General features: G+C 47.4%; 1 protein-coding gene across 2 annotated transcripts in view; it reads right to left on the bottom strand.

Annotated features, from left to right (window-relative positions):
- HIVEP3 (HIVEP zinc finger 3) overlaps positions 1 to 21056 on the bottom strand; it is a 500469-nt gene that overhangs the window by 340863 nt on the left and 138550 nt on the right. The gene's annotated exons all lie outside the window — the stretch shown is intronic.

Raw genomic sequence — 21056 nt, 5'->3', positions numbered from 1 at the left:
CATCAATAAATGGCAGCCCTTGGTATCTGTTCATTTGTTTATCATTGGTCTCCCCATGGCACAGAAGTTCTGTACCAGTTGGGCATAACAGGTCTTCTACCATGCTGATCCAGAGCAGCTGTCATCATGCCCTGCCTATTGAAAGAGCTCAATGAAAATTTGGTAAATGAAAGAGTTGGAAAATGGGTAAAGGCTTCAGAGCTTGGTGGAATATAAAGGATAGATTTTTTTTGTAACCAAACTCTTTTCTAATTATAAAAGTAATGTCGGGCTTCCCTGGTGGCACAGTGGTTAAGAATCTGCCTGCCAATGCAGGGAACACGGGTTCAAGGCCTGATCCAGGAGGATCCCACATGCTGCGGAGCAACTAAGCTTACCGTGTGCCACAAATACTGAGCCTGCACTCTAGAGCCCATAAGCCACAACTACTGAGCCCACGTGCCACACCTACTGAAGCCCTCATGCCTAGAGCCTGTGCTCCGCAACAAGAGAAGCCACCACAATGAGAAGCCCGTGCACTGCAAAAAAGAGTAGCCCCTGCTCACCGCAACTGGAGAAAGCCTGCGCACAGCAACAAAGACCCAACGCAGCCAAAAATAAAAAATACAATAAATAAATTTATTTTTAAAAAGTAATGTCATGTATATTCTGCAAGTCTTTGATATTTGAGACAAAAATAGAAGCATATTCTACATACCACCTAATACATATTTTCCGCTTCACATGTCTATTATGAGAGGCAGTGGAGCATACAGGTTAAGAATGTGTGGGCTCCGGAGAGACCACCTGGATGTACATCCCGCTTCCATCATTGGCCATCTCTATCATTTCACTGAAGTTACTGGCCCTCTTCATGGCTCAGTTACTTTTATCTGGAAAATTGCCAAAATAACAGGCCTACTTTGTAGTAGTATCATGAAAACTGAGTCGATAAAAAATGCCTAAGTAATGCTTAGGCTGTGGCACCCTTGACTCGATCAATCCCCCCTTGTTAGAGACTTGGCTACTTGTCGAGTTTTATTATAAGCATCACCACTAGGAATATCCTTATAGCTAAATCCTTGCCACACAAACAGTATCATTTCCTTAAGAGAAAGCACTAGAAATGGCATTGCCGAATCAAAGGTTATACAGATTTTAAGGCTTTTAACACATATTGCCAAACTGTCCTCGAAAAACAAGTGAGGGCCGATTTCCTCAAATGTTCGTCTATGCTGAGTACTAACCTTTGAGAAAATCTTTATCAATTTGTTGGGGGAAAGAAGGGCGTTTCATTGTCTTAATTTGTCTTTTTTTTAATTACCAGGGATGCTGAAGTTTTTCATTTGTGTTGCTTCTCTTGTGAATTGCCTGCTCGTGTTTAAAATGCAAGTCCATTCTAGTCATTAGAGGCAGCAGAACAGGCAACTGAAAGTGAATTCCCTGCCACAGGGAACAGTCAGGCAGATTGGCTGCACACTATGGAACCTGGCATCTCTTTACTTCGTGGAGGGTTGAATTAGGTGAGCGCCACAGTCCTTCCTAACGCTGGGATTTAACTCTGGTTCAGACCAGCAAGGGCAGTAAGCAAACCTGATAGGAAAAAAGCCCTGCAAATCAACAGCTGGACTTTGGATCCCTCTGAGATCAGTGGTCCCCACGCTTTCCCAGGATGCATTTAACACCTAAACATCCATCAGGAGCCTCTGCATAAGGATGCCCGAGTTTCACGAGGAAGAAAAGTTAAGCTGACAAAGCTATGCCTCCAGTAGATGAAAAAACGCCACAGGCGGGAAAACTCCTTAAATCTCCCCCTTGCCAAGATGCAAACCTTTGAGGGCCACAGACCAAATCCTGTTACAACAAATGCCTTTGCACTCCAGGCCAATGGAACACGAGACTTCCAAGGTGTAGCCATGGCCTGCTTACCTCAAGCTGTAATTGTATAACTTTCTTCCTTGCTCTGCATCGGTTTTGGGACAATAATTTGACATACAACTCCCTCCGTATCCCACTCCCCGACAAGTATTTACACAGCAATTTTCTCCTGAGCTGGTCAAAATCCCGCTGGATTTGGAGAGTCTAGTGTGTTTGTAGTAAGCAGACACCTGGACCCAGATTTGCCTGTTGTCCACTCTTGGAGAATTACTATTCTTGGATTAGAAATGGGTCTGACTCCTTCAGCCAGAATTCTGCAGTGTTTTCAGAGGACCGTCTCCGTTTTCACCAAGGGGATTTTCCTCCTCTAAAACCTCCCCCATTTCTGCTGTCGCAGTTGGAGTCTCTTGCTGGGTTTGGCCCCAGTGGCATAACGGCAGTTGGAAACAGAACACGCATCTCTTAAATTACAGCTCTGAGGAAGGAGTCACGTGTGGGGTGAGAACCCTGGCGGATTTTCCTGCGGGTACACAGTAAGCCCACAAACCTGAAAGCTGCAGAGTAGTAAAATCGGCAGCCAAAATAAAGCAAGGAGAAGAACATCTTCCAGGAGGGAGGTGGAATCAGAGGGAGGCAAAGCCAGGACTAGGTTCTTGGCAACAGGAGCGAAACCCCAAACTAAGAGGGAGGGGAGTGCTTATTGCCAGCCCCTTGGCACACCCCTAGGAGGGGGAGTTGGTGGGGCGAAGCTGGGCACTGTGCATGCAACCCTAAGCGATGGGCAGGTTGGCTGATGACCCCAAAGGAAACCCTTATTCCATCCTCAATCTGGGACCACATCGTAGCAGAGGATAGAGAGTCACTTTGTAGCTTGCTTGAGCAGTGCACGATAAATCCTCCAAAACAACGTCCGGAGGCCCGCAAGCGTGCTACGCTGGGCCAAGCATTGGGGTTGATAAAAAAAATCCAGTTGCTCTAAGGGCTTGTGATTTCACCGAGGAGATGATGTTCATGACGGTAGCCGGCAAGTCAGGTGCCAAAAAGAGATCCCAGCAGTGAGCGCCACTAGACACCCTCAAGGGGAGCTGGCAGACTCAGAAAAAGGCTGGCTGGTCTTTCTGGGAAAATGGGGTGCCTTTCACCTTGGAGTGCGGGCGGGGAGTTTAGGCGGGTGGATAAGAAGTGAGCTGGTTTGCGGGGGAGAGGGCAGACTGTGAGAGCAGCTGAGCACAGGCACGAGCTGCCTGCACTCCCAGCCCCAGGAGGAGGGTTTGTGCAAGGGAGACAGAGACAAAGAGAATTTGATAGGGAGGAAGGAGGCCAGATTTCAGAGAGGTCTGAATCCCACACAGAGAAGTCTGGGCTTTATCCAATAAACAGTAGGGAGCAGTTGGAGACGTGTGAATAGCAGATTAACATACTTAAAGGAGACTCTTAAAGGCTTCAGTTTTCTGTGCGACTGCAGAATAGGCTAGGGTGAGGAGTGTACTAGGAAGCTTTCACAGCGGTCCAGCCTGGCCCTGATCAGGGCTAGACCATGGTGTTGGCCATGGGAGAGAAAGAAAGAGACCTGGAAGGTACCACAAAGCAAATCTCTAAGGGAGAAGAATTCGGCAAGAGGGCTTAAGGATGAGTCAGAGGGAGTTGTGAATTTCGCAACTTGGTAGCTGTGAGGTGGAGGTAGGCAAACAAACAGGTTGCAGCTAAGGAGGTAAGAAGTGAAGGGTTCGGGACCTCCCCAGCGGTCCAGTGGTTAAGACTCTGAGCTTCCAAATGCAGATGGCACGGGTTCGATTCCCGGTTGGGGAACTAAGATCCCACATGCCGTGTGGCGCTGCCATTAAAAAAAAAAAAAAAAAAAAAAAGAAGTAATGGGTTCAGATTTGGCGAGTAAGGGCCGCTTTACAAGAACTTAAAAAGGCCCAAACATCCAAAAGCAGGCAGCAAAACTGGAAGCAGAAGGCCACAGATGATGCTTTGTAATTTCTGTTAAAGTGAAGTAAAAATATAACTGAAGTTTTATCCAGCATCAGTGAAACAGCTGTCTGTCAAAACAAATAACCAGTTAGAGTGGATTCTGCACACCCCTTCTGCCTCCCCTGCCCTTGATCCTCCCCTGACAGTTTCTCAGACCAGAGGTGGAAATCAGCTGCAGAGAACAGGACCTAAAAAACTCAGAAATCCAGATTTCTAATCCTCTCTCCTGATGACAAACCGTAGGACTTAATTATTTTCACACATATGCACATGCCTTCAGCTCAGTGTGTGAGTACTGAGTCACTTCTTCCTTTACCCCCTCGTCTCTGCTCCCTCTTCCCCTCCCACCAGCACCACAACCTCCTCCTCTGACCCCCAAACTGCTGCTAACGTCCCAGCATGCGGTTTTCTCCATCACGTTACTGTGTGATGCTCCACACTTCCCATTCCCTCCAAGCTTGTCTCCTACTTCTTTAGAAATGTGGGGAGTCTACAAGATGAACTACAGATTCAACAGGACAGAGGACCACAGATTTCAACAAAGACAGGCAGCTTGTTGTGAAAGGAGCATTGAGGCAAGTCAGGAGACTTGAGTTTGGGGAGTCACGCAAGGGAATCAGATAAAGATCCTTAGGGACCAGGGGTCTTATGATTACCCAGCTCTGCTGACGTAGACAAGTTTTCTCTCTCCACAGATACAGATGGGAGATAAGCAGTTCCCTTTCAGAGAGGTAACCCCAAGTGCAGTGCTCACAGCTGTAGTTACTCTGAATGACAGTGGGAGGGAAGGAAACAATGAATGCAAAAAAAAAAAAAAGGGCAATGCTTAAGGTGGAATGGACGTGAACAGTTGAAATGCACACCTCCCTCCAGTTCCTGGAAAACAAAGATGAGTCAAACAGAAGCTTAGTTTCACAGGCTTTCCTCCTCCGCTTGTCACACACATTCCCAGACACAGAATCATCCGTCCCCATGTCACCCAGCATCTAGAGCTACCGGCCACCACCTCCTTGTAAATTAAGCTGGAGGGTCAGATCCGCTGTGGCTAGGGAGCTGAAAGCAACCTGGGCCACATGGGGATGATTCCAGTGACCTGAGGGCAGGTGAGCGTAGTAGAAAAAGCAGAGAAGGCTGGTATGACGTTGTTCTGAAGGAGCCGAGGATCACCCGATCTGCACAGCCTGGCAACTGTCGTTATTTCTAGTTTCCTAGACAACTCTGCCTAAACCAGGTAGAAATCGGAACTCCAGCTCAGAGAATTAATACAGGTCCTGGGAATGGGACAAAATCAGAAAGGCAAGGGGATGATGCCATATGCCACTTCAGGGAATGGAGACAAGCAGGGAGAGGGAGGTCTTCCTAAAGGGAAGCTGAATTCCCATTAGGCTCTGTGCTTTCAATAATCTTGCAATTGTGGCCCAGAGAATGATTCTAATTCTGGTTCGCTGCTGAGGGTGTGGGTTACACAGGTGCGTGGAAACTGATCTGTGCATTTCACTGTAGATTCCTTAGACCCCCAGTAAATCTGGCTCTCCCAATTAATTGATTGTGTGACCTTGGATGAGTCATTTAACCTTTTGTGGTCCAAAGTTCCCCATCTGTCAAACTGAAACTAAGAAGCCAGCCTCTAAGTGTCACGTGGCTGTAAAATTTACAATTGTAAGAGCTGGTTGTCGCAGGAAACGGGCAGTACATCCAGATTAAGAAGCCATGATCATTGACCGAAGCTAAGAAGAATTTCTGAATGAGATTCGCTGCCTGCAGAAAATTCCCCCCAATTCATCCATCCTGGAGCCAAATTTGGAGAGACGAGAAGATGCCATCCTCCACATCAAGGAAAAAGGCCAACCATCACTCTCTTTGCAGTGTCACCTGCTCCTACAGGCTATCTAACCTCTTCCTCTTGAGATTCTCCAGTGGCCTCAAGATTGGGGCATACAGTTCTCTTCCCTTCCTTCCAAACTCCCTCTGGGTTTGTGATGTCCAGGTAGCTGGAGCAGGGCTCTTCGCAGTAGGGGAGGAGTGAAAGCATTCACACTTGGGTGCAGGCAGTGTGCAGAGAGAGCTGGATGGTTGCAGAGACTTAGAGGATGTGAGAACCAGCCAGCCATCGCCTCCATCCCCCTTCTTATGGATAAGAAAATGAAGATCCAGAAAAGTGGTATAACTTCTCACCATTTCTAAAGCCCCCCAAAGAACAGCACAACGAAGCAGCCTCTGGCTAACCTCAGGCCGGTCCTAGGACACTGAAGTGAGTCTGCTTGCTCCACAAATGGGTGACCTTTGGACAAAGGGACCAGATCTAACAGAAACAAGCACTGAAGCATATCCAGGTGACAACCTGGCTCACCCGATTCTCTTCTCAGAGGGGCTTTGAGACACAGGGAGAACCTTTGGATATGGAGCAACGGCTGCTGTCAGGATGGAAAGGAATTTACAGAAATGTCTTGATAGCAGCTACCCTGGGACACAGCTGAGTGGTAGCTGACCCCTGGAAAAACTCTGCATAAGAAAGACTATCAAAGGAGCATCAGATCTAGATTGCAAATGGCTTTAGCAGCTGAAACATGCGTAGAGATAAAGCAACTTCCTCTAATCCGAGGGGTTTATGCTTCAGCACTGGCTGCCTCTGGCTCACTCCTGACCCAGCCCATTCATCAGTATTTTGATAAACAGATTCCCTTCACAGAGCTACTTAATCTGGGTTCCCAGCGAAGTCCTGCAGAGCTTAATGAGAGCACTGTGCTTGCTGCCAGCTCTTGAGGCCAGGGCAGTTAGCAGAAGGGAAGGGACTTGTCACAGGTGCACAAACTTTCCCATCCCTGGACTTGACCCTACTAGGGGTTCACTCAAGTATCTTTTCCATTGAAATACTTGGATCTATTTTGTTTAATCCTCTTTCTCCTTGGTATCCGGGGAAATTAAAGCCCTGGCTCACATCCTCCTTGATGCCAGCTTTTCGTCAGAGCCATAACAGCATCTGAAGCTAAACAAAGATTAGCGGCAAAGGGGACAGGAAACACAGGGATGAAGAGGAGATCTGGTGCTACCAAGGGCACCACCAATGAGCTAGACCCCCTTGGCAGCCCTCCAGCCAAACGCCCTCTGGCCGTGTCTCCTTAGGTGGTAGTGGCAGGGGAAGCTGGGGCTGGAGCCCGCAATCCTGAGCCTCACAGAAGTGCAACCGGCACCTGTCCTCAGGCCCCTGCCCTCAGAGGAGGCTCTGGGGAGTTGCCACACCCCGAACTTCAGGGACGGTCACTGCTCCTGGCGTTACCTCTGTCTCTTCCAATTGTCTTTAAAGTGGGGCAACTCTGGGTGCTGTGTTCCCTGTGAGAGATGATCTGGGGAAATTTCCTGGACTGTACCCTGGAGAGACGGGAATGATTTCAAAGCAGAGTAAGACGTGACCAGGAAACTCTCGATTTGAATTCTATGAATCATTAGGTAGGGGTAAAATCAAGCTTAAGTAGTTGGTAGGACCTTACATTTGCTGGAAGGAAAAAGTCTTAAAAATTAAAAGTTACAGCTATGGCAAGGAGGAGGGTGACCAGGGGCAGCAGCTTCAGCTATGGCTGCTACCCACGTTGACAACATTTGACCATCCCATGTCGTTTCAGGATTTGGGGGGAAAAAACCAGAACGTGAAGCTTTGAGCTCACAAACAGGTCTGAAGGAGTTGCTAAGTCAACTAACAAAGGTCTTGTGGCAGAAAAAATGGTCAAAATCTGAGCCCCTCTGTGCCTTCCCTCCCCGCTACTGTGACCGCAGCTGGCGTCTCAGCCCTGCTGTCCACGAACAGACAGGAACCCAGCTGAGTCGAAGTTTGCCACCAGAGGAGGATCCAAGGCTGACTTTCTAGGAATCTTCAGTCCCACTTAAACCGGCAGATCGCAAAGTGTGGGGTGCAGATGCCCTCGGTCTGTGGGCTGTGGACTGGGAGGACGGGGGATGAAAATATCTGGGGGTGGGGAGAAGTCCCAGGCCGCTGCTCTTCAGAGGCTGGTTTTTCGACCAGCCCCCGGGACCGGGGGTCGTGGTAGAAACCACCGCTGCCACTGCATTGGCAGTAGTAGGTAAAGAAGATCCTCCCTTCTTCAGCCAGAGCTGGAAGCCAAAGACGTCAGGCTGATCTACAGCCCAGGGTCCGCCCCAGGCCAGCCTCTGCCTGGCCTCCCTCCTGGCCTCGGAAGTGCAGCTGGCTCTCAATGGCAGGCTACTTGCCAAGGATTCACAGTGAACTTGGCTGTTCCTTGTGCGATTTACTGGGTCTGGACCCAGAACCAGCCTGGGGTAGAAGGTCAAGTAGGTTCAACAAGATAACTCCTGTCCCCTACTTCTACCTTTCTTCCCCCCCGCCCCACCCCGCTACCTTTTCTTCTCCCAATTGGCGTTCCCTTGGATCAGTTTCACCCTGACCTTGACTGACTTCTGGTGTGCTAGGTAGTTTTCCAAGGAGCACGGCTGGCCCATCAGGCGAGCCTGGTCTCTTCCCCCAACTAACGAACCGCACCGGACAGTCAGCAGCACAGAGCGTTTCTGATGTGCTAAAGTTTGTTCAGGGGTCACCTGAAGAGCGGGACAAGATCCTAAAAGTCCCAACACACCATCACATTCTGCCTGAAACACAGACTCTGTCTCAAGTGTGATCAATGCCAGGAGACCCATGACAGGATGGACAGCCTCTGAGTATTTCAAACACAACAGGCAACACTGTCACCTGCAGGGCTTCTGTTACCCTATCTTCCCCCCAGGTTCCCACAGCCGCCTTGACGGAGAGCCAGGGCGGGTCTTTCTGATCATTCAGTCTTTAAATGGCTATTGAGGACGTTCCCTCTCAGAGAGGGGTGCTCAGCAGAGACTCCAGGGAGCGCGCTGTTCTGCATCGGGCATTCCTGGACCAGATGCCCGCCCACCGGCACAATCTTCCTAAGAGTGGCATGAAGTGGGATGGATGGGGCATCCTTGTCTTGGCCCCATCATCTGCCTACAACAAGCTTTTCCTAATAAAGTACCGACAGGAAATATTTTAAGCTTTGCAGGGTCATATACCATTTCTTTTTTTTTTTTTTTTTTTTTTTTTTTTGCGGTATGCGGGCCTCACTGCTGTGGCCGCTCCGCGGCATGTGGGATCTTCCCGGACCGGGGCACAAACCCGCGTCCCCTGCATCGGCAGGCGGACTCTCAACCACTGCGCCACCAGGGAAGCCCCATATACCATTGTTGCATACTCTATTCCTTGAGAAGTTGTTATTTGTTTTAAAACAACCCAACCATTCTTAGCTTGAGGGGCCGGACAAAAACAGGCAGCAGGCGGATTTAGCTCGCAGGCAGGCTACAGTTTGCAGACCCCTGGCTGACAGGAAGAAGCTGCAACATTTTTTACTGGTCCCCACCCAGCAGCCCCTCACCACCTTCCCTCCCTGCCCTGATGCCTCCAGACCTGCCTTCTGGCCCAAGGGCTGCCCCCGACACTGCGCCAGCTACACTTGGCGTCTGTGCTCAGGCCCAGGGTGGCCTCTCTGCAGCACGCGTTTCACTGAGAAGGCACCTTGTACAGATACAGATTATGAGCTGTTCTGTCTTCCTTGTGCTTAACTTGAGATGCTGAAGGCCCAGACAACCTCATCCTGCACTGTGAGGTCTCACCTGACCACACACATGCAGCCGTGTCCACCCATCTCCCTGCCATGGTGGTACCATCTAGTAAATGACTTATCTTGGGTTCTTCCTACAGGGCAGGCAAACCCACGGCATGGCAAATCCCATCAGTTCCATCTCGGAGCATGGCCGGGACCCATCACTTCCCACCCCTCCACTACTGCCACCCAGGCCACACCCCTTCTCCCTGGACCACTGCCAGTCTCCCATCTAAGCCTGCTCCCTCCATCTCTGCCCTTCTCCCTCTCCCTTGCTCAAAGCCCCCGGAGGCTTCCCAGCTCATGCAGAGTAAGTCAATGACCGAACGATGAAAGCAAACCCAACATCGGGGTCCTTCCACTGGCCCACTAAGTCCCCTGGGTCTGCGCGGCCATGTGCCTGGCCTCACCTCCTACCTCCTCCTCCTGGCTAATGCCACCTCTAGCCATGCTGGCATCCTTCCTTACCCAGCTTTCTTTTTTCTTCTTAGCACTAATCACCAACAGGTCATGTAATTTTTCATGTTTTTGTCCCCCTTTGGTCTTGTTTTTTGTTTTTCTCACTAGAATATAAGCTCCTTCAGCCAGAGGTTTAACTTCTTCAGTGTTGCATCCCAGAGCAAAGCACCCACCACAGAGTAGGGGCTCCACAGATGCACAAATATCTGTAGAATGCACGGGGACAGGGTCCCCTGCTGACGGGAGAGAGGTGGCTGCATTGCCATGACACTGTGTACCCATTTCCCACTTGGATACCTTTATGCAAATAAACATCTTGCTCTGAAGCCCCCTCAGGACAAAACAATGGAAACAGATCCACCCCTGGAGCCAGCAGTTTCAAACTGTTTATATTCAATCCTAAAGCAGCAACAAACTCAGATCTCAGCCGAACTAACCAACCATCCACAGGAAAAAACAATGAACGATTGCATCACGGTTTAGAACACACCGGCTCGTGGTTCTCACTCATTCACCTCAACCACCCTGCAGGCACAGAGGGAGGAAGGGGAGCACGGGCTTTGGTGGCAGGTCAGATTTCAAATCCTAGAGCTGCCTTTACAAGTGGTCTGATTCTGGATGCGGCACCAGCGCTCTAGGCCTCAGCTTTCTCATCTGTTAAATGGAGGTACCAATACTCATTTTATAAGGGTGTCATAAGCTTAAGTGAATAATTAGCAAACAAAACCAGACAGCTCCCAGCTTGATGACTGTGCACAATAATTACCCAATAAACAATCATTTCTCCCCTTCTGTAAAGGAGGAAGCTAAAATTCAGAACGACAGTGACTCGCCTGAGGTCAGAGGACTTACTCCATGGCAAGGCTGGGACTCAAACCAATGGTTCCTGTTGGTATATGTTATTCCTGTCATCCTGTCTCTCTCCTGTTCACGTTTCAGACATTACACACTGCTTATGTCAGGAGAAGGAAAGCAAGTGTTGGCTCTCCCATCAGTCTGCTTGTTGAGAAGTTTGGGACCGTGTCTCCTGGAAGAATGCTCATATTAAGATGACATTCTTAAGGGGGTCACCCCGTGACATTGGGAAATCTGAGTGTCACAAGCAAGGGACCAAAAGCTAAGAGAATTCACCTGCCTTGCTTGCTAATCATCCCTAACAGATGCAAACAGGTGACAGCCTTCCTTTCACCGAGAGATGAACAGAAACCACACCAAGACTAGGACCCACCAGGGACGCAGCAGAACCTGGTGCAGCCACATCTGAGATGTGACACCAAAGTACAAAAGCCGCCTTCAACCTGAATCCTCCTCCAGAAGGGACTGTTCTTTCCACGCACAAGGGTTTTTCTTTATGGAGCACATGTACTCAATAATCCTACTGATAAAGTACATTTTTATACCATACAAGTGCTTCTCCCATTAGCCGTCATCATGAAGTTGAAAATGTGTTCTCCTTCTGGAGAAAAAAACAATTGGCCTCAGACATTATGAAAATGTGAATTATTAAGGAACAAACCTTTTCAGTAAGACATTTAGAGAACAAATAATGAGGAGACAGCCCAAACAACATCTAAACAGATTTGAAAAGAAGGAGAACATGAGTGTGGGTGACTGTAAGACAAAGTTTTGCTCAAGATGTGAGTCCCGAGTCCAGGACCAGAGGTGCTTGCCGTCCAAAAGCAGTGTCCCTGCTCCTCCAAGGAGGGAGACGCTACAGTCCTGAGGACCACTCCCCGCCCCACCATCCCCACCCACACCTCAGACCTTCGCCAAAATATCCCTTCTTCAAAGAAGCCTCCCTACACTAGGCCGGCTCATTCACTCATTCATTGCCTCATTCATTCAACAAATGATTGTTGAGCATCTACTATGGCTCAGATTCTCCTTATCACTCTCTACTTTCAACTTTACAATTAAATAATTACATGCACAATACTCCAATTTACTTCCCCTCCCCTTCTCTAGACTGTCAGCTCCCTAAGGACAGAGAGCTGTATTCCTCTGTCATTTCAACCCCAGCACCCGACACAGACTGATTCCTCTGTCATTTCATCCCCGGCACCTGACACAGTGCCTGGAACAGAGTAGGCATTCTATAACTATTCATCACATGAATGTATAAATGAATGAATCAAAGCATTCAGAAGCTCCCTTCCTACGCCCAAATTCCAAAATGCATCCTGCTGTCTGCCTTACACAGTTATAACTGATGTAATCAATGGGACTTCCAAATTTAATGAAGGAGATTTACTAATTTATGCATACATTTCTGAATAAAGGAAAACAATAAGATGTACAGCGGTAGGCAGAAAGTTACTTTCCCTGAGGGGCAGTCCCATGGGACAGACTAGAGGATAGGCCTGTAGGTGTTCTCCTGGGATACGCAAAGGTAGTTAAGAGGAGTAGTTAAGGGGAAGGTGGAAAGAGCCAGACTGCCTGGGATAGGGGTCTGGACCCCACCTCTGACTAGCTGTGTGACTCTGGGTAAGCTACTTAACCTCTCTGTCTTCCAGTTTCCAAATAGGAAATAATAAGAATATTATCTTCAGATGACTGCATTAATAATGAAATGAGTTAGTACATAGGAACTGCTTAGGACAAGGTCTAGCACATGCTAACTAGTCACAACAAGTTAGTTATTTTTATCTTCTGGAAGAATGAGAACAAAGGTAGGCTAAATCAAGGAGTTTGATATGCTTTCAGTAAGTCCACAACAGAACAAATCTCCCAGACTCCCTATTACTGAAATTAAGTAACTCACAGGCAAGTGACGGTTTATCTACCTCCACTTTCCAGGCTCAGGTGCAGTTATAATCAGCTGAGGCTACCATAACAAAATACCATGGACTGGCTGCTTAAACAACGGACGTTTATTTTCTCACAGTTCTGGAAGCTGGAAGTCCAAGATCAAGGTGCAGGCAGGTCTGATTTCTCCTGCAGCCTCTCTCCTTGGCTTGCAGGCAGCCGCCTTCTTGCAATGTCCTCACATGGCCTTTCCTCTGTGCACTGCACCCCTGCTGTGCCTTTTTCTTAAGAACACCAATCCTATTAGATGAGTCTCCTTTCTCCCATAACCTCATTTAACCTTAATTGCCTCTTTCGAGACCCCATCTCCAAATACAGTCACACCAGGGTTAGGGCTTCAACATATGAATTTGGGAGGAGCACGTGATTCAGTCCATAACAGTTGAAATGGTAAGAATGCCACACCCATCTAAAATAAGAGCCAGACCAAATGACCCCTCGAGGTGTTTCTAGACCTACAGTCTAAGATTTGATTTTGTACATCCCACAGTGCCCAGCACAACAACAAGCGTGTGTTTAAAGCTTAGAAAATGTTCTCTGTATTAATTTATAATGAATAAATACTACTTAAGGCTGAGAAAAGTGCGTACCTTCCAAAGCCTATACATCTTATTGTTCACCGTATATGTATATGTGGCTGTGTACACACACACACACACACACACACACACACACACACACACACATTCCCAGGAGAATAAAATGCAGTGGTAAGGAAGAGCTGTTTGATGAAACTGAAACTAACTATACATAATTATCTCTGAGCTCTTCACACATTAAGCGGGCAATGGAAAAGCAGATGCAGGACCCCCTTGATAGTGAATCCGATGATGAATACCCTTCCACAGAGGCCAGCATCAGGGCTCACCTGCTGAAACAGCCAGATTTCAGTGGAACGACTTCACTATCTCTGTGAAATATTGTTCTGGAATCGGGGCATTATTTGACAACTCAAGCAATGAAATAACAGTCTTATCGGTGATTTCAGAATGCCTTCAATGAATTGATAGGAGGAACTATTGAGAACAGACAGGCTCAAAATCAAGATGCTCAAAATCCTCAAGTGCTAATAAAGCAAAACCCTGGCAAATCAATGAGCCCAAGCCATCCACAGGCAAATCCCTATGTACTAAGTAACTTCTTAAAGAAAACTTGTTACATTTATTAGGTTCTTTTATAAAAATCAACTTTACTGAGGTATAACCTACATATAATAAAATGGATACATTTCAAGTAAGCAGTTGGTTTTTGGTTTTTGTTTTGACAAACACATATACCCAGGCAACCATTCCCCCCGGTCAAGATACAGGCATTTCCATAAGCCCAGAAAGTTCCCTTGTATCCTTTACTGGTGAACCCCTGGTCCTACTTCCTTCACCCACCCTTCACCAGGGCAACCACTGTTCCATTTGTTTCCCCCCACAGATTAGTTTCGACTGTTCTAGGATTTCATATAAGTGGAATTATACAATATACACTTTTTTGGGCAGTTTTCCAGCAAAATACTTAGAAGACTCATGCCTGTCCTTGCATGTATCCACAGTTTATTCCTTTTATTACTGAGTTGGAGTCCTGCACGTGAGTGAGCAGCAAGTTGCTTATAAATTCCCTAGTTGATGGGTGTTTGGGTTTGCGTTACTTCCAGTTTTGGATTTTTATGAATAAAGCTGTTATGAACATCCATGTACCAGTCTTTTTGCCAACACAAATTTCTCCTCGGTAAATACCTAGGTGGAAAATTGCTGGGTCATATGCTGTAGATGTTTAACTTCACAGGAAAATGCCCAACTTATCCTGAGTAATAGAAATCATCAATAGGTTCACTCTTAAAGCACTTATTAGAGAGATTTTAAAAATAAAAGAGGAAACCAGAGTAGGGAATGCCAAAAAGGGGATCCAAAAGCACATTCAGCTGCTTTACTCAGGGAGCTGGCAGGGTCCTCTCAGGACAGCTCTACTGTCCACCTCCCCCCGTGTGCCCACTTCACCCCAGGAAAATGGCCGCCTTTGTCCCACCTTCAGTGGACGTGTTGTCCCTCCTCAGTTTCCTTCCTCTCCTCACTCTGTCTTCAGGGGCAGTTTCGACTGGCCTGTTGCCGGCAGGCTCTCCTTGCTTTTCTAGGAGAGTCAGGACTTGGAAGGACCATCAGACCCAGGGGACGTGAACCCAGCTCACCCAGGAGCTTCCACCCTGCTCCACTGCTGCGGCAGCATCAGGCCATGGAGCCCCTCATTGGTGGAAGGCTTATGGAGGGGTATCCCCCCTTTCTCCCCCTTGAGAGGGGCTAGGCAAAGCTCACAGTGGGGACTCCAGTACTTCCCTCTGCCCGACGGGAACCAGTGTGGGCCACCCTTCAGCCAGGCCTGCCCACAACCTAGCACGTGTCTTCAGAACACAGGGGATCCCAGCAACCACTGTGCCCAGCTAGGCCAGGAAATGGCTCATTTAATGTCATGTTACATAAACAGCATCCGAACTACAAAATCCTATATGTTAACAACCACATGCCTATTCTTTTTTTTTTTTGCGGTACGCGGGCCTCTCACTGTTGTGGCCTCTCCCGTTGCGGAGCACAGGCTCCAGACACGCAGTCTCAGCGGCCATGGCTCACGGGCCCAGCTGCTCTGCGGCATGAGGGATCTTCCCGGACTGGGTCACGAACCCACGTCCCCTGCATCGGCAGGCAGACTCTCAACCACTGCGCCACCAGGGAAGCCCACATGACTATTCTCATTATTTCAGAGGCGTTCATTCTTTTATACAAGATAACTTCCCAAGACACCAAACTGAATTTTGATAAATGTAGGTTTTCAATATGTTCACTGACTTATATTTTTCACATAGGCTTTATTTTGTTTTCTGAGAGATAATAAACTCCCCTTAAAATCCTTCCAGAATTCTCATCACCTTCAGTAAGGAAGAAGGAGGAGAAAAGGACAGGGGGGTGTGGCTTGTAATTCCTCGAAGGCAGGGAATCTCAGAGCTTTGAAGCTTGAGGAGTCAGGAAGCTCAGGGATGAAAGAGATCAAACGGCAGGTTCAAGGGGAACGAGGAGCCCTCAGAACGCGAAGAAGCTTCTCAGAGCTGCTGGCCCTGAGGCCTCACCCTGGCCTCGTGCTGGGATCAGGAACCCCTTTCCCATCCCCCCTTCCCTTCTCCTACTCCTGCCCCAATTCTGCTCCAAAAGCAGCTGCTTCCACGAGATGGCCACCTCCTGAGCTTGTAACAACCACCTGAACAGCAGACTCTCCCGGCTTCACTGAAACCATTCTTTCTTGCCTTAGAAAGTGACCAGAAATGCAGTAAAGGTGCCTTAAAATTCCCTTATCACTGAAACGAGCAGATCGCAGAATTGCCTATCTGCAGTTTTCATCTTATTCACTGAGTTTTTTAAAGGGGAGCCAAATATATCCAGAGAAAACCACAATTTGAAAAGATACATGCACCCCCCATGTTCACTGCAGCACCATTCATGATAGCCAAGACATGGAAGCAACCTAAGTGTCCATCGATAGAGGACTGGACAAAAGATGTGGTGTATATAGATACATATACAATGGAATACTACACAGCCATAAAAAAGAATAAAATAATGCCATTTGCAGCAACATGGATGGACCTACAGATTATCACACTAAGTGAAGTAAGTCAGACAGAGAAAGACAAATATATGATATCACATATATGTGGAATCTAAAAAAGGACACAAATGAATTTATTTACAAAACAGAAACAGACTCACAGACATAGAAAACAAACTTACAGTTACCAAAGGAGGGGGGGAAGAAGGATAAATTAGGAGTTTGGGCTTAAAATATACACACTACTATATATAAAACAGATAACCAACAAGGACCTACTGTATAGCACAGGGAAATAATACTCAATATCTTGTAATAACCTATAAGGGAAGAGAATGTAAAAAAAGAATATATATATTTATATATATGTATAACTGAAGCACTTTGCTGTATACCTGAAACTAACACAACATTGTAAATCAACTGTATTTCAATAAAAATTTGAAAATAAAATTAAAATAAAGTGGAGCCAAGTGAGGGAAGAGGGCCCACATTTACTTGCTGGGACTTCCCTTGGGCTGTTCGTCTGGAAAGCAAAATAAAGGCTGAAGGTGGCCCACTGATTTCCTCTCACTCAGAGAATTCTGCCCGAGTTACGCTTGGCCGACTAGCACATGATCTGTAAAGACGAAAGTCCTTCTCTTCCTCAGGAGGGCCACAAAGATGCAGTTACTAGCAGCAGGCCGGCCACGCACAGCACACATGAGGCTTCCCCAGCAGGGCCACCGCCAAATGCTCTTCTGCTCCGGCAGAAAGCCAGGCCCAGACTCTCCATCGCCGCCCTCCGTGGGTTTTATCTGGGTGACTGCGCAGGGGGCGAGGAGGGCTGGATTCTGGGTGACTCGTAGAGACTCCCTATGAGAAACGCTCAGTGAGCCCCCCATAGGGTCCTCTAGGAAGACAGTTGGAAGGACTTCCCAGGTTATTCAGTCCAACGGCTGCTTTTACAGAGGAAAACTCAGAGCCCTCAAGGGATTCAGTCCACGGGAACAGAACACCTTGACTCTCCTCCCCAGCTTCCTTTCCCTCTCCCAGTCTCTCCGCCACAGAGGAGGAGGGCCGCCCTCCACCTCGCTGCTCAGACACAGGTCTGGGAATCGTCTTGGTGCTGGCTACGTCCTGTTTCCCACCAGATCTACCCTCCGCCCTCCCTACTCCGCTCTCTGCCCACGGGCTGACCTGGAAGGACCACATCAATGGGCAACCTCTGTGGTCTGGTTAGCAGCCAATGGGGCAGCCCCACAGGAGATCACAGGAGCGGGGAGGGAGGGGAAAGAGGTCAGTGGATTCATTCCTCGGCTCTCTGCCTGCGAGGGAGAAATTCAGAACACTGGCCTGGCTTGACCTTCCACTGAAGGTCACTGCTCCCTTCAAGGCAGCCCTCTCCTTCAGGGTTCCAGTAACATCCCCCCTCTCCTTGCCCCTCAGGCCTCCACAGTAACAGCCCCACCCTATCAGCCCAGCACCACCACTGTCGTTCCTCCACAGCCCTGCCTTTTTAGATTGTCCTTCCTGAATTGTCCCCCATGAGATGGCTATATCCTGTTCCCACCCTGAATGGGACAAGCATTGATTCCTGCTGCTGCTTCCCCCTCCACGTCCCCGTCTACCCTTATCACAGCCCCAGCCTCTTTAGCCTGGACAGCTGCAAGAGCCTCCTGACCACGCTCCCAGCTTTCCTCCTGGCCCCTTCTCGTCTGCTCTCCCCAGGAGCATACCGAGTTATCCCATGAAATGTAAATCAAACCGCGTCATGCACCTGCAAATCTTGCAGTGGTTTCCACTGCCCCCCCCCCCCAGTAAAATCAAAGCTCTTCCCCTGACTTCTGAGGGCACACCAGACCCGAACTGCTCTCTGCAGCCTCCTCCTGGGTCCTGAGCAGCCATGCAGCCTCCTCTCCTTCCTCCTGCCCCCAGGCGCTTCCCTGCACTGAGACTTCACACGTGCTGTTCCCTCTGCCCAGCATTTGTCTCCTCTCGTGGAAAAGGCCTTCCTTAGCAGGGCACACCCTACATTTTATTCTCCATCCCTGAGCTGTGCTCACGTCCTTCCAGCACTTAACAAATCTGTGATTATGTAATTTTTCGTTTACTTTTAAAATGACTATCTCCCCTCCCTAGCTCCCACCCATGAGAGTTCCACATGGGTGGGAGCTAGGTCTGCTTTTCAGACCCCCTCCCTCACCCACAGTGGGTACTCCAGGCACATTTGCCAGATGAACAAGTCAGTGTATGTTCCAATAACGGGAAGGATTGTCCTTTAATCTGAGATTTGTGCCCACTTTGTTGAGAGATTGTTAATATTGTCCTTTCTTTCATGAAATGACTGTACAAATAAATGACAGTTATCAGAAATTTTAAACGGCAACCTTATACAGTTCTCCAAAATATTGTTGAAATTTTATGAGTCTATGACATCCCAGATTAAGCAATATTTCAAGGGTCACAGTGCTGGGCCCTAGAGAGGTGACCTGGGTGATGGAGTCTGAAGTCAGACTCAGGGTCTGAGTTCAAGTCCCCACTCTGTGGCTTGGTAGCCGTAAAACTCTGAGCAAGTTACTTAACCTCTCTGCGCCTCCATTTCCTTACCTGTAAAATAGGGATACTAATAGGATCTACTTCAGAGGATTTTTGTGAGAATTAAATGAACTAATACTTGTGAAGTTCTTAGAACAGTGCCTGGCACTGTTCCATAAATGTTGGACAACAAATTTGTTGAGCAAAAATGCTCAGCAAATGTTAGTGCTACCATCATCATCATCATTATTACCAAACCCAGCTCTTCTAAATCCCCCACCAGGGCTCTTTTCTCTTTAAAATGTTATCTCTCAACATTCTCTCTTCAAATGTTATCTGACCACCCCTGAATGTCAAGCCAAAATTCAGCACTTGGAAAACTATCCTAGTCCAGCCAACAAGATTTTCTGGATAGCTAAGCACCAATCTAGATCACATGTGCTTCTAACATATGTTACTTCCTTCCTACTTCTTAACTAATTTTGATGAAAGGAGCATCATTATGGGAATGCATGGTGCTGTGGACCCCAGAAACACCACAAGAAAAACTCCATAGGTCTGAGGCTCTGCAGCCCAGGTGGAGGCTCTACTCCGTCCCCTCAAAGCACTCAACACCCTGAGCTCCGCTCTCCTTGTCTGCAGAGTGGGAAGGTCATAGGCACTGAGAGGTCACTGTGGTCCTGACGAGTCATGTGCACACACCGTAGGCTCCTAAAACACTCCTTTTCTTTCTTATTTTTTGGTTAATAATACTATAATTCGCCCAGGAGAACGCCTTACTGTAGGTCTCCGGGCAGAATTCTCTCTTCCTCAAGATATGCTAAACACCCAAGCCCCTGCCTAGAAGAGAGTGGGGTTAACGCCTCGGGGGAACCGACCCCTCACAATCTGTACAGAGGGAATTCCTTCCTGGTGGTGTTCATGTGGCCGACAGAGCAAGTCACCCCCAGGTTGCTCCTGAAGCAGGACAGGCTTTTGAACCTGTGATATTTCTGAATTTGGCCTTGGACAAAGACACCATATTTCCTCATAGCCATTCACACCCTGACTCAAGCAATTTTAACTGAATTCTATTTCCTTTCAACCCAAGGCCATTTGAAGATGCAAAAACCATATCTGTGAATGAATTCTAGCATTTGATTTGCAGAGTCAATTCTACTGAATTCCATGCTTTATCCCAGGTATATTTCAAGTTTCTGAGGCTCAGAACCATTTTCCCCACCCTCAACAATATCACACACCCACCTCCCAAATACACAAACGTATATGGGTTATATAGCCAACAGCTCGTGATAAAGGGGACCCATATTAAATAATATTGTTACATAGATATTAATAAGGCTAAGATAAAAGATGAGAAAATAGAAGAGAGTCTTTGTATCTTTTTAATGTTGTTCGTTATGTAGAAATTGGGAATCAAATCAATGAATTTTCTGACTACAGAGTCAACAAAATGATCTGAATTCTAAACAAATCCTGGAGTATACTGACAAATAAATAGCATAGAGAAAAGATGAAAGCATAAACTAAGGACAGGAAGTGAAACCGGATTCAGAAATATTATTCTTGCATTTGAGATTAAAAGAAATATACATACATCTATAATTCTACAACTCCCACAAAGCCTAATTTCATTTGTAAAATACACCAGGGAACCCTGGCAAGTTTCTGTGGAATCATGCAACTAGGTGTGTCTTTTAATTAAACGCACATCTAGCAATCCACAAATATGAATTAAGCATCACCAATTAGTTAGCACTGTGGAGGATTTAGGTCTCTACCCCCCACGGAGTAAGCAATTTGCGAAACTTTACCCTACAACACATGAAAACCAGGGCCCCAGCTACCAATTTTAAGGACATTCTATTCTGCAGGGGTTCATCTTCATTCTCTTCAAAAGTGTATCAAGGTCCTGCTGTGTTTCAATGGAACCAAATAGCTAAGGCTCTGAAAGACACCATTTCAGAAGAAAAAGGGGTGAGATTATCTCTGAATAATCACTCTATTAACATGAATCTGAACTGTGATATTTGGTCACTTTGTTTTAGTTTACAACCACCTTTGCAAGTGATAAGATTTAAATTGATTGATGGGGAGAGGGTGGGAAAGGAAAACAACACACACACAATAAACACACACACACACACCCATCACACACACACACCCATAACACGCACACACATCACAGGATCCAAATTCAACAAGCAGAGGTGAATGCAG

This window comes from Orcinus orca, chromosome 1, assembly GCF_937001465.1.
Source record: "Orcinus orca chromosome 1, mOrcOrc1.1, whole genome shotgun sequence".
NCBI classification, from domain to species: Eukaryota; Metazoa; Chordata; class Mammalia; order Artiodactyla; family Delphinidae; genus Orcinus; species Orcinus orca.
This window is presented reverse-complemented; position numbering and strand designations above follow the sequence as displayed.